The sequence below is a fragment of the Felis catus genome, chromosome D1 (assembly GCF_018350175.1).
Source record: "Felis catus isolate Fca126 chromosome D1, F.catus_Fca126_mat1.0, whole genome shotgun sequence".
Classification (NCBI taxonomy): domain Eukaryota; kingdom Metazoa; phylum Chordata; class Mammalia; order Carnivora; family Felidae; genus Felis; species Felis catus.
In genome coordinates this window covers 47,954,735-47,967,569 of record NC_058377.1, presented here as the reverse complement: position 1 = coordinate 47,967,569, position 12,835 = coordinate 47,954,735, and the positions used below count along the sequence as shown (strand labels likewise).

At 35.8% G+C, this 12,835-nt stretch overlaps 1 protein-coding gene across 15 annotated transcripts in view; it reads right to left on the bottom strand.

Annotated features, from left to right (window-relative positions):
- DLG2 (discs large MAGUK scaffold protein 2) overlaps positions 1-12,835 on the bottom strand; it is a 2,054,427-nt gene that overhangs the window by 1,234,998 nt on the left and 806,594 nt on the right. The window lies entirely within an intron of this gene.

Genomic DNA, 12,835 nt, shown 5'->3' with positions numbered 1-12,835 from the left:
ACTTCATCTCCTTTATCCTAAGAGATAGGCATGCATTTACAGATTTGTTTATTAAGATTTTGTTGAGCCCCAACTATATGTTATCAATGAATATAAAAACAAGAATGCCATATGTTTATTTATTAATTTGTGTATACGCTTCCAAAAATGCCCTGAAGCATAAATAAGTCTTGGTCACTTGTTCCTGAACTATGAGACCAACGTTATTCTTGGTTTACATTTAAGAGTCAAAGACTCAGAGAGACGTCAAGTCTTCTGTGCATATATTTGGTTGGTAGGTCCTGTATTAATTCAATGTTACGTCCCCTGACTACTTGGCTTCTAATAAGTCTATCAGAGGTCAAACAAAGATTATATTCTTTCAGGGAAGTTAGGGAAAAATTTATGGAAGAAGTTCCACCAGCTTGAAAGAGAGATGGGAGAGGAGTATTTGAAATGATCTTCCAACTTTATAACCCACTCCTCCCTTACATGTACACTATTCTCTGCTAATTAGAATTTTTCCTGTTCTTTGAGCACAACCTGCTCTTCCTGACCCCACATTGTTGCTTATTGTCCATCCAGAAAGTGTTTTCCATCTCAAAAATAGTGAGATTGAAAACTTTTTACTATAAAAACACAGCTCCCATGTAAAACACAGCTCCCATAATTTGTTGAATTGAGCACCAGACCTGATTATAACAGACATCCAGAACCTTCATGGAAACACTGAGATATGCATATTTGCATAATTCTTTTTTTTATTTTTATTTTTATTTTTTTTAGGATGCTGTCTTTTTTTTAATGTTTATTTATTTTTAAGAGAGAGAGACAGAGGGCGAGCAGAGCAGGGTCAGAGAGAGAGAGGGAGGCACAGAATCCGAAGCAGGCTCCAGGATCAGCGCTGTCAGCACAGAGTTCAATGTGGGGCTCAAACTCACAAACCATGAGATTATGACCCAAGCCAAAGTCAGACACTTAACCAACTGAGACACCAAGGCACTCCTAATTCCTATTTCTTAAACTTTTTCCTATTATTTAAAATAAGGAATTTAAGCCTTCAGAACAAACTCCTCCCAGATATGATGATAATCTCAGTCTTTTAGCATTCCCCCTGCTCTGTATTTCTACTATGTATTTACAACCAGGCTTAAGCTGATTTTCTCCAAGAACATAAAGAAGAGCAATAGTTGAGGTTTTAAGTCAGATGTTCTGACTCTAGATTCTATCACATCGTATTTAAAGATTTGTGATTAGGTCTGGCATAGTCCAGGACATAACTTTTCTTGTTGCTGAGTTTAGAGAGAAAAATTTATGTTTAAAACTTTTTTCAACTCTTTATTCAAAAACTAAATATATAATTTATATTTCAATGAAAAATGTTTAAAGTTAAACAATAACTATGTAATAAATGACACTCTTATGTTCAAGACAGAATGAACTCTGTTGTCCAGACACTGAAGGTCTTTGAAGCTGAATATCAAATCATTTGCCAATTCTATCTTACCAATCAGGGTGTTAAGAACATGGAGTACTTACAAATATATTTATAAAGATGTAAAATTAAATGACAAATGAGCCAAGTCAAGGATTACAAAACATAACCTGAACTGGAAACTAGTATAATACGTGTCATTTATGGCCTTACCACCTGATTTTATGTAAAATTGTTGTTGAAAAGATCCCTAGGATAATCTGATTTGCTTTAGTACCTAATTAACACTTCCCAGTGGTTTCTGGGTTGCATAATTGAGAAGTACAAGGCTTATAAGATTTAAACTGGGCATTGTGGTACCCAATTAAGCCAAGAATTTCTGTTATTGGCAATGTATTTAACTGATGGCAGAGACAGTACATGAGGAAAAAGGAATGGAATAGATAACTAGACAAAATAAGACAATTAGAGGAATAGATTGCAAATCCAGTTCAGCTTTTATAACACAACCACATTCTGGAAGTCAGAAAGGAGGACTCCAAGGCTCCACAGGAAAAGGCAGAGTACTAACACTAATTAAGCATATGGGTCAGGTACAGCTCTAATCAGAGTTATGTACTTTATCTCACTTAATCCTTGAAAAAACAACAAGAAACAAGTATCATTATCTCAATTTTTGTATCTAAAGAAATGAAGGTTCACAAAGCTTTTGTAACTTGCCTAAGATTTAAAGCAGCTAAAAGGTGACAGTGCCTGTTATTACTGTAAAAATCATAGGTGTTATATTTGAGAATTTAAGGAGCACAGGGGCCAAGTTTGGAACAGGTACCCCATTTTTAAATTAAAATGCCCAAAAAATTAAATCCTGCAGAAATTCTCGTGTGAGTCACAAATGTCTTTATTATTAATATTTTTAATGTTTATTTTTTAATTTTTTTAACGTTTATTTATTTTTGACACAGAGAGAGACAAAGCATGAACGGGGGAGGGCCAGAGAGAGGGAGACACAGAAGCTGAAATAGGCTCCAGGCTCTGAGCCATCAGCCCAGAGCCCGACACGGGGCTCGAGCTCACAGACCGCGAGATCATGACCTGAGCCGAAGTCGGCCGCTTAACCGACTGAGCCACCCAGGCGCCCCTAATTTATTTATTTTGACAGAGAGCTCAAGCAGGGAAGGGACAGAGAGAGAGAGGCAGACAGAATCCCAAGCAGGCTCCACGCTGTCAGTACAGAGCCCAATGCAGGGCTGGAACTCACAAACCATGAGATCATGACCTGAGCCAAAATCAAGACTTGGACATATAAATGACTGAGCCACCCAGGTGCCCCAAAAGTCAAAAATATCCTAAAATGTCAGTTCTCACCCTTTCCCTGTGTTCTGACATAAAAGGAATATGGAGCTATGATTTCATGGGCACTCCCGGATAAGTTCTCGTGGCACAGCAAAACACCAACTGTGGTTATATGCAATTCTCAGTACCGGAGCTTATAAAAGCACTCAGAAATGTAAAAGAAGCTTTATTTTATTGATCTTTTCGAATAGAGTCTAATTTATTTTTTAGGTAAATAAAATTAGTACTTCATCATTAGTAACAAATTAAAATTGATCACAATGCACAAATGTGTAACAACACTGTTTAAGAACACTTACTTAGGAGAGGTTAGAATGCCAGGCAGAAAGAAAATGTGGTTTTGCAAAGAACACAATTAGATCAATTGATTTTTCTTTCTTTGAGTGGTAGGCTGCATGCATGAGGGATGTAGAAAGTCTTATCTACTTTGTTTTAAATAAATTGTGGACTATTTCACGCTGCATTGTCCAAATGGATAGATGGCAATATTTTGGCTGAACTGCTTGCTGGCAGTTGAGTTATAGTTGATACCAGGGAAATATTCAAATAAACAAATTTTCTATGGCCTGGCTCAGCAAAAAATCAGTGTAATATAGTGGAGAAACATGGGTGTTCTAAGCAGGTGGCTTCACGGGACATGGATCATTTAACCTCTTGATGTCACTTTCCTTTATTCACTCAAAATTCACTCATGTTTATTGAGTAGCTACTATTTGCTAACTACTCTTCTGGGTGCTGGGGTGACAGGGGTAAACACAACAAAGTCCCTGTTTTTATGGAATTTACATTCTACTAGAAGAAATGGAGCAACTAAAAAGCTGTAACTGTTTACATAATAGATAGCAATAACATCTGTGGGGTGAAAAAATAAAACTAAATATAAGAAGAGAATGTGCCAAGATATTTACAGACTATTTTAGGTAAGATACTCAAAGAAGGCCTTTCTGAGGAAGGGGAATTTGACCAGAAACTGATGGAGCTGTCTATCACAAGTTATGGGCAAATGAGTCAACAGTTACTCAAAAAAAATTCTTAGGCAAGAATGAATTTTGCTTGTTCAAGAAACAGCAAGGAGTCCAGCGTGGCTATAGCAAGAAAAGAAAAAAATAGGTTATTCTCAATGTGATGGAAAGCCATTCCCTTTTCAAACAAGCTGTTCTGATCTCTGGAAGGAGATCTAACTGAGTAAGTAAAGAAATGGAAGCAGGGAGACCAGACAGGAAATAATTCCCATAGTTTACAATGAGAGATAATGGTGGTCTGAACCAGGTGGGCAGTGACATGGTCACAGTGGTAGCAATAGTGAGAAATTCCTGGATTTGACATTCTTTGAATGTAGTGCCTACAGCATTTTCTGATAGGTGGATGTACATTCTGAAGGAAAACAAGGAGTCAAAGACTAATTCAGTCTTTTATCCCTGGGAAGCATGGAGGGAATAAAGAGTTTGGTTCTTTATAGAAGTTTAAGTTCACTATGGACATCCAAACAGAGATACTGAATATGAAGTATAAATATATGGAGTATATATATTTGGAGGGGAGATGCAAGAATTGGATATAGAATTTCTGGAGTCATAAACACATATAACTTAAATATGAACAAATATAACTAAGTTAGTCATGGAGTTGGCTTGATGGTATGAGTGAGCATCAAGAGAGAAGTCCCAAGACTTGGTCCTGGTCAATAGCAATAATTAGAGATTGGTAGAGGAGGAGGAGTCAATAAAAGAAATTGAGAGAGTGTTTAGAAATGTAGGAATAAAATCAGATTTCATTTTAATAGTACTAGGCAAAGAAAGTTTTAGGAAAGAATAAGTCATCAACTATGTACTATATTTCTGAGGGGTGGAGAAAGACAAGGATTAAGAATTTATCAATGCATTTTACAAGTTGGACATCATGAGTAACTGACCAAAACCATTTCAGTGGAGTGGTTCAGATATAAGCCTGACTGAAGTGGGTTGAGCAAAGAATCAGAGGTGAGGACATAGAGAGCACTGAGAAGAGACTATGTCCTTGATGAGCTTTGTTAAATGAGGGAACGAGGAAACATGAAAGTAAATGAGGATGATCATATTTGCAGCAAAAATTATTTTCAATATCAAATGAGTGAGTAGATACAGAAGAGCTTTATAAATTCTGAAGTGCCATAACAAATATATTATGGCAGGAAAGATGGGTAGGAAAAAGCAATGAGGCATCTTGGACAATATCCTTTAAGGCATTAGGCTCTAGCTATTCTGTACATTCTGAAGTAGGCGTTTGCTTTACTTATGTATAATAATAATATAATGGAATAAAATAATTTAGAAATATCTGCATAAATGATCCTACAAAACAGATAAGGAACAATTATCTATTATAAACTTAGGTAAACTTCCCAAAACTTCTAAAAGGTTCCAAATAAATATATATAAGGTATGGTTCATAGGAAACTTATTTGAAGAAATTTGTTGATTGGGATGCCAGGTGTAAAAATCAGTGAGACAAAAGTCTTAGATAACTCATGGGACATTATGAAGAAATAAAATAATTGAACTAAATACAAAATATCTACAACTTCTACAACATGTCTTCTGGTATTATATTTTAGTCCATAAAGCAAGCTAGATTTAAAACAATATAAACTCACAAAATATATATTAGAAAAGGCTGGAAGAGCCCCAGAAGTCAAACTGAATATTGTAGAAGACTTATTTAATTGTTTTAATCATATTTAATCCTATAAACAGATTTTGACTCAGGAAAAAAAAAAAAGTTGCTCCTAAATAACTTGTGCAAAGTACCTGGATCATACAATGTTTCAATAAATGCTTGCTGAAAGACAAAATGGGTTGCACAAACGGATGTTTGTTTGCTTGTATATTGTTTGAAAAATAAATTTTCATATGTTGATAATCTTTACACCATACCTGCCATCCATCCCTTTCTTTCCGTATAAACAGGCCAATACTTACTGACCACCCATGCCAATTCATGGGCTGGGCTTGTAGCCTGGTCATTTTATCTCACAGTTATTGAGATCTTCAGCATATATCCTTTACTCAGACTATCTGAAGTATGTCAACAGATATAATTGTGAAAACATCTAAAAACAAAAAGGAACCTTGACTAATTTTCAGTATCTGCTAGGGTGAAAACACAAGGTCAATTTCGGTATAAGATTTGGGTAGATTAGCAAATATAGCAGAGTGTAAGGTTATTGTTCCCTTCAAAAATATAATTTGGATTAAAATATTACTTTTTTCAATAGATATGTAAGCATTATTTTTTTATTTTAATTCCACTATAGTTAACATACAGTGTTATATTGGTTTCAGGTGTACAATATTCAAAAATTCTAGAAATTTCTCAGTGTCCTATAATCATTCATTTTAATAGAATGACTGGTACACCCCATAAGTATGTATCACTACCAGAAGGTTATAAAAATAATTTGGAAACCTATGTAGTTGTCAGGGTGTAAGAGGCTAAAGTGGACTAGTGAGTAAAGCCAAGGATATGTATGACTCTAGCAAAAATCCTTTAAAAATGTAAACCATCATAAGTTTTCAAAATGGAATATGTGTTTTTAGCCAACTTGTAATAATTATAAGAATTCCTCATTATACCTTTGTTTCCTAGTCTCTATGGAAGGCTTTGTTTTGCAGTGCAGGAGAATAAAGTGATAAATTGTTGTAAAGCCTAGTACAAACACAAAATGTTACGTAAATGGTAATAACTATTAAGGAAAGCATTTCCCTTCAAAAGCTACTGATTATGTTTATATAATGATATGAAGAAAAGAGAAGAACTCTGCAGCTAAATAGATCTGGGCTTGCATCTCAGCCCCACCACTTTCTTGTGTTCATTTGGGTAACTTGCTTTACTTTCTGGGTTCTTGAAAAATATATATAGTTGCACCCATATTTTAGAATGGTTATAAGAATTAAAGGAAATCTTGTGTAGAGAGCCTAGTACCTATAAAGCAGATCCCCAACAGTCACTATTTTTCTTTCATCTTCTCGGACAAAACATAAACTGTTATTCAAAATATTCAGAAACTGATAGGAAGGACTACAATAATTTCCTAATGAGATAAGTGAATGGTAGAGGCATTACTCTGTCGTAACTAGAAGAATTACAATTCCTGGTATATGCAACCAAGATTTTTACACATATCTCCAATCCTTAGGTTCCCTAAATGCTAATGAATAACTAAGTTGGAGGAATGATGCCTTTTTATGTAACAGCCAAGTCCTTTCTCCACTCTGAGCTTCCCCCCTTTTGCGCATTGAAGGGATGAGCTAGGTCAGCACTATGGACTGATACTAGTCTGTAAACTGTTTCCACCTACTACTAAGTAAGTATTGAAGCTGAAGGTAAGTACTTAGAAACTTCTGCAACAATTTTGCAGACTGATTTTACGTCTTTTGAAACAGTAAAAATATATGGGATTATATTTTGCACATTTTGGGTTTATTTCCCCATTTCTTTTCTCTGGTAATTCATTTTTACTGCATTAAAAAAAAAGTACTGGCCTACAATAGATTGTAGATTTAAACACACACACACACACACCCATTTGAGGAACACCGAATTAGACGATCTCTAAAATCCCTTCAACCTTCATATTCTGCAAGACTGTACTCTTTGCCATGCTGCCTGAGGCTGACAAACTCCAGAGGAAGATAAGATAGTTATTTGCTTGATGGTCTCTAAAGAGGCATCTTCCTTCCAGCAAAGAGATCATGATAAAGACAAGGATGATAATTTTCATGACTAAATCCTGAGTGCTTACCATGTGTGACCTCATTACATGTATTATCTCATTTAGTCCATTACATTTAATGTGATTATACTATTTCATGGAAGGAGGTAACACAAGCTCAGAAATAAACACAGAAAATAATTTCAAACCCAGGTCTACATACTTTCAACTATACGGTGTTGCTTCTCAATTATACTTCCTTCCTAAGTGAAGCTTCCTTCCCTTAGCCAGCCAGGTCTTAGCTACCTGGTATAAACAAGTCCACAAAGTCTCACTCTCAAGGGCCTACCTCTTATTCTAATATCATGGGAATTTCTCTTTAGCTTGACAAGCAGTAGTCAACCAAAACCTTAGAATATCTGGATTTAAAAGTGCCTGTGAATAATCTACAATCTCTACTCTAGTGCTTAGTCATTGCCACAACATACATAACGATTTGGTCACTGACTGTAATGGTGAACATCTCCAGTTACAGGAACTCACTACACTCAAACATAGCTCATTCTCTCTCAGGATAAGATCACAGTCTAAAGTGATTCTTCAGTTAATCCAAAATCTCTTTCCTTCTAACTTCTTCCAAGTTAGATTCCAAAATCTAATTTTCCTTCTTTGGTCCTAATTCTACCTTGTGGAGCTATGCAGAACAACCACACAGAATTACTGTATTGTAGCAACAAACTGTGCACCGCTATTTTGTATAGGAAGTTATAGAATTGTTAGATAGAACTTGAGTTGATTCTTGGCTCTAACACAGATGGTACCTGAGGTCAACTACTTATTACTCAGTTAATGTTGTCTGGAAAATGAGGACAATAATCCCTACATCATAGAACTGTCAAGCTAATTAAATAGCGTTACAAGTAAAAGCTCATGGCAAGTACTCAAACTAGTTTGTTGAACTGATTCTTTTTATAACGTATTTTCTGATTGTTTTCACTCTTCTGGACACTGTCTTCTGATACTGATCCATTCTGCCTGCTCCTTACCCTATAGGTTTCTTCTCCCATAGGCCATTTATATTTTTAAAATTCTATTCAAAATTATACTATTTTAATTCATTCAACAAATAACAGTAATAGTATATCATGCTGTTTAATTTACAAAATTTTTCATGTTTGGATGTGAATTAATATTTACATACATCCTGTGAATCTGGAAGGAGAACATACTTACATTTCATAGGCAAGGAGCTAGAGATCTTTACATAAAAGGTCATGTAGATTTACTAAGTGGCAGAGTTCCTAAAGACTATTTTTTTCTATGAAATGCACACATCATTTCGTTAACTGTTAATTCTAAAATTAAATAACCACTGCTGCTTGATGCCAGACTAGCACCCAAAAATATAGATATGCATAAGACTGACATTGTGCCTATCCTTTCAAAGTCTCAAGGAAAAGAAAGATACTAAGTAAGTATGGTGGATAGGAAGCTATGCAGGAGGTTAAGGCAACATGTAACAGGCCAGGTCTGGATTTGTTAACTGCGAGCTTATGGTGAGGTTTTCACTCAGAACCACTGGTGATTTAAATAATAGCTTACCTATCAGAGTATCATAGAATCAACTCATTTATGATAATCCAGCTCCTTTCATTTAAGTTAAATAACAGAATGTCAGTCAACTGATTCTGAAACAAATATTTTAAAGGCAGTTATTGGCAATCATGGAGCATTGTGCTTTTCTACACACAACAGCAAAAGTGCCCTTAGCCTAAGTACCATCTTTTTTTTTTCCCCTCCAAAAAAAGGTATGATGGATGACATTTTTCCTACTGCAACATAAACACTTCTCCAGATTCTACTGGGGACTGTGGAAATAAGTTATCACTTTTAATTCTGGTAAGTTCAATCAAAACAATGATTATCCTTTGAAAATTATCTACACACATACAGACTCAAGAATCTTCACTGAACACTTTCTGAAACTCACCTTGCAGTAATTACAGTTGCTAAGGAATTACAGCTTTAACAAGTCTTCCTTTATTTCTATTCAAGGTACCTCTAAATGCAATACATTTACGATGTAATGAATTATTCACATGAAAGAAAAATTATTGTGTTTTTTTCCCAAGCTTTTAAAATTAAATGTCATTCTTAATGTAACATCTTAGAAAGCATCAGTTTAGAATCTTGGGCATCACATCAATTTCCTTTCTTCCCAGAGGATTTAGATCAATAGTAGCCAATATAGTTCATACCTGTAATAGCAAGTTTTACTTTCCTGTTCCTGGGACTTCATTCTCTAAGTAATAAACCTCTCAATAAATGGTAGCCTCTCTGTCTCTATTCTAGGGCTGGCATGCAAACTCACTGTCCTAGTTTGGATAAAAGTTCAGCTTCAGTCTCCTGCTTCTTTTAGTGCACTTGCCAAGCTGTCTGCCCTTTCAGAGATCCATCCAAAGAAAAGGGCAAACTCTCGGTAAATCATTTAGCAAATTGGCTTCATTATCAAATGCTACCTGTTTACCAATAGTCTGGGGTTTGCCTCTCCTTAGAGGAGAGAAAAACAACCTGGCACACAAGGATTTCAGGCACAATCAACTCTTTCATCTCAGCTTCTAATTGGGATGTGACAATATGTGCCTCTTCTGTAGCATTCTCCCCGGTGAGTGAGCATCCCCACAGCACTCTGTGCACACCTACATTACTGTACTTTTACTTGGCATTTAAATTATTTTTTACCTACCTCTTTTGTGAGATTATGAGGGCCTGGGTTGCAGGGATAACTTATTTTTCTGTGCACTTCTATATATACTATTAAAGACATGACCCTCAATAAATGTTTGTTGAATATTTGATAGATGAATGAGAATTGCGTGTTTAATGCCCAAAGCTACAATTCTGAGAAAGTTTTAATAATAAGCCACAGAAAAGTACATCCTGGGAACTTTTTTTATACAGAAGCACACACTACCAGAGAGTTAAACATGGCCTTGAGTGATTAGTAACATCATAAATACTGCTTCAATAATAAGTAATAGACTTTTGTCTTAGGTATTACCAACTAAAAGAAAACTTAATAAAAGTCTTTATATAAAATTGAAAATGTGAGCTGTGGCATAAAATGAGCTTCTTTAGAAAAGAGTACTAAAAGTTTGGGGATTAACAACGTAACTTACCTTGATGTTGGCTCCAAGAATATATAATTTATGACTTAATGAATTAACTACAAACATCTCAGCCTGTTTCTCAAAGTCTTCCTTACCTAGGTTTGGAGGACTTCTCCAACCTGATCTCCCACTCAAAACTTCACATCTTCTCAACATGACTGAGTCATTCCCACATCCTTGGCCTTGCCCATTCTCTAAATTTAGGCTTCGATCACGTACCAAATTGTACCCAACCTTCAAGACCCACATCTTACTTACCAGGAGCACATTCTCATCCCCTGAAGTCCTATACAATTTATACAGTATACATCCGTTGGGTTTTACAGCCTGCACTGACCTCTGTAATGGACTACCTCATTTTTTGGATATGGATCACTACACCATCCCACTATCTAAGGTGGTATTAACTCTCGAGTTCTATTATTCACTTCTGTATTTATATAGTAATTTTCTTTTGTTTATTGAAGCAAAAAGGTGTGCTTTGTTACTGTGAACCAAAACTTCTTGTTACCTTCTTACTCATTTTTACTTACAGAAGCAACATATTTGAAAATAAGATAGGCCCTTCATTAAGTCAAACCTTCATATTTCAGGTAGGAATCCAAAATGAAATGAATTGCCAAAGGTCTCACTGAAACACTGTTGTTACACTCTTCAAGTATGCAAATAATGTCTAAAAATTAATAGCATGCACTTTTTTAGGTGTTAAACCTTCCTCTTTTTCTTTTTATCTCCGTAGTGTCTTGCACAGTAGGTATTCAATAAATATCTTTTCAATGAATAAATCGAAGTAAAGTAAATGTTTGGAATCCATTTAATTGTTCTAATTTTGACAACTGAATTTATTAAGGTCCATTCTTAAGTATATTATTTCTCAACAGGATTGAAAATAGCTTTCAAAGGTAATATAGGTAAGATAGTTAATACAATGTCTTTAAAAATAAAATTAACTGAGGGCCATCTGGATGGCTCAGTCAGTTAAGCATGTGACTTCGGCTCAGGTCATGATCTTGCAGTTCGAGTTCGAGCCCTGTGTCTGGCTGCTGATAGCTTAAAGCCTGGACCCTGCTTCAGGTTCTTTGTCTCCCTCTCTCTGCCCCTTTCCTGCTTGCTCTCGCTCTCTCTCTTGCTCTCTCAAAAATAAACTCGCATTAAAAAATAAAATAAATTAATTGACAACAAGCATAGAGATGCAAGGGCTTCCCTTTTTTCTTTCTTCTACCTCTTCTCCAGCTTGGTATTAAATGCTAAAATAAAGTTCATATTTGAGATCCCATTAATCATGTATCTTTTCCTTCAACAAATATGTACTGAGTATCTATGTGCCAGTCAGTGCACTAGGTACTTTTTGAGATACAATGTGAAGACTCAGATTGCTCCTTCCAAAAGAGTGGGGGATGAGACAGTAAGTGAGCCAGTGCAATAGAGGACACTAAGAGCTCTGATGGGAAGTGCACACAGTCCTATGGATAAAAAAGTAGGAGAAATATAACCAAGAATCAAGATGCATAGAATATTTCTTAGAGAAAACCTTGAACTCAATGGCCAATATTTGAGGAAAATATTTTCTAGCAAATTCTCTCTTACCCAGGGCTTTCACAGATACACCATTCTGTCTTATCATCCTCCTGTTCTGACTTATCCTCACTCCATTATCTGGCTAATTCCTGTGCAACACTCAGAACAGACCACATCTGTCTATTCAATGACACATCCCCGCACTAGCAGTGTCCACTTTAATAGAAGAGCTCAATAAGTACTTGAAATGTAAAGAATGTTTAATAACCCACATGTTTATATAATTACTTTGCACGACTATAAGCTCCTCAAGGGCTGTAATGGTGTTTCACTTCATCCTCAACAGGGGCTGTCTCTTCCTATCCCTCTAAATATACCTAGCTTCCTTAAGCTAACAGGTCTGGGGGGTTATAAGCCCTCAATTATATGCAACTTCCATATGTGGAGTTAAATTAACTCCCATTTACCTATTTGCTTGCTTTTCACTCTCAGTGTTGTGGTTTTCCTTTCCCTGGCACCCGCATTTTTTTAATGTGAAATTTATTGTCAAATTGGTTTCCATACAACACCCAGTGCTCATCCCAACAGGTGCCCTCAATGCCCACCCCCCACTTTCCCCTCCCTACCACCCCCCATCAACTCTCAGTTTATTCTCAGTTTTTTAAGAGTCTAAGTCTGCCTCCCTCCCAC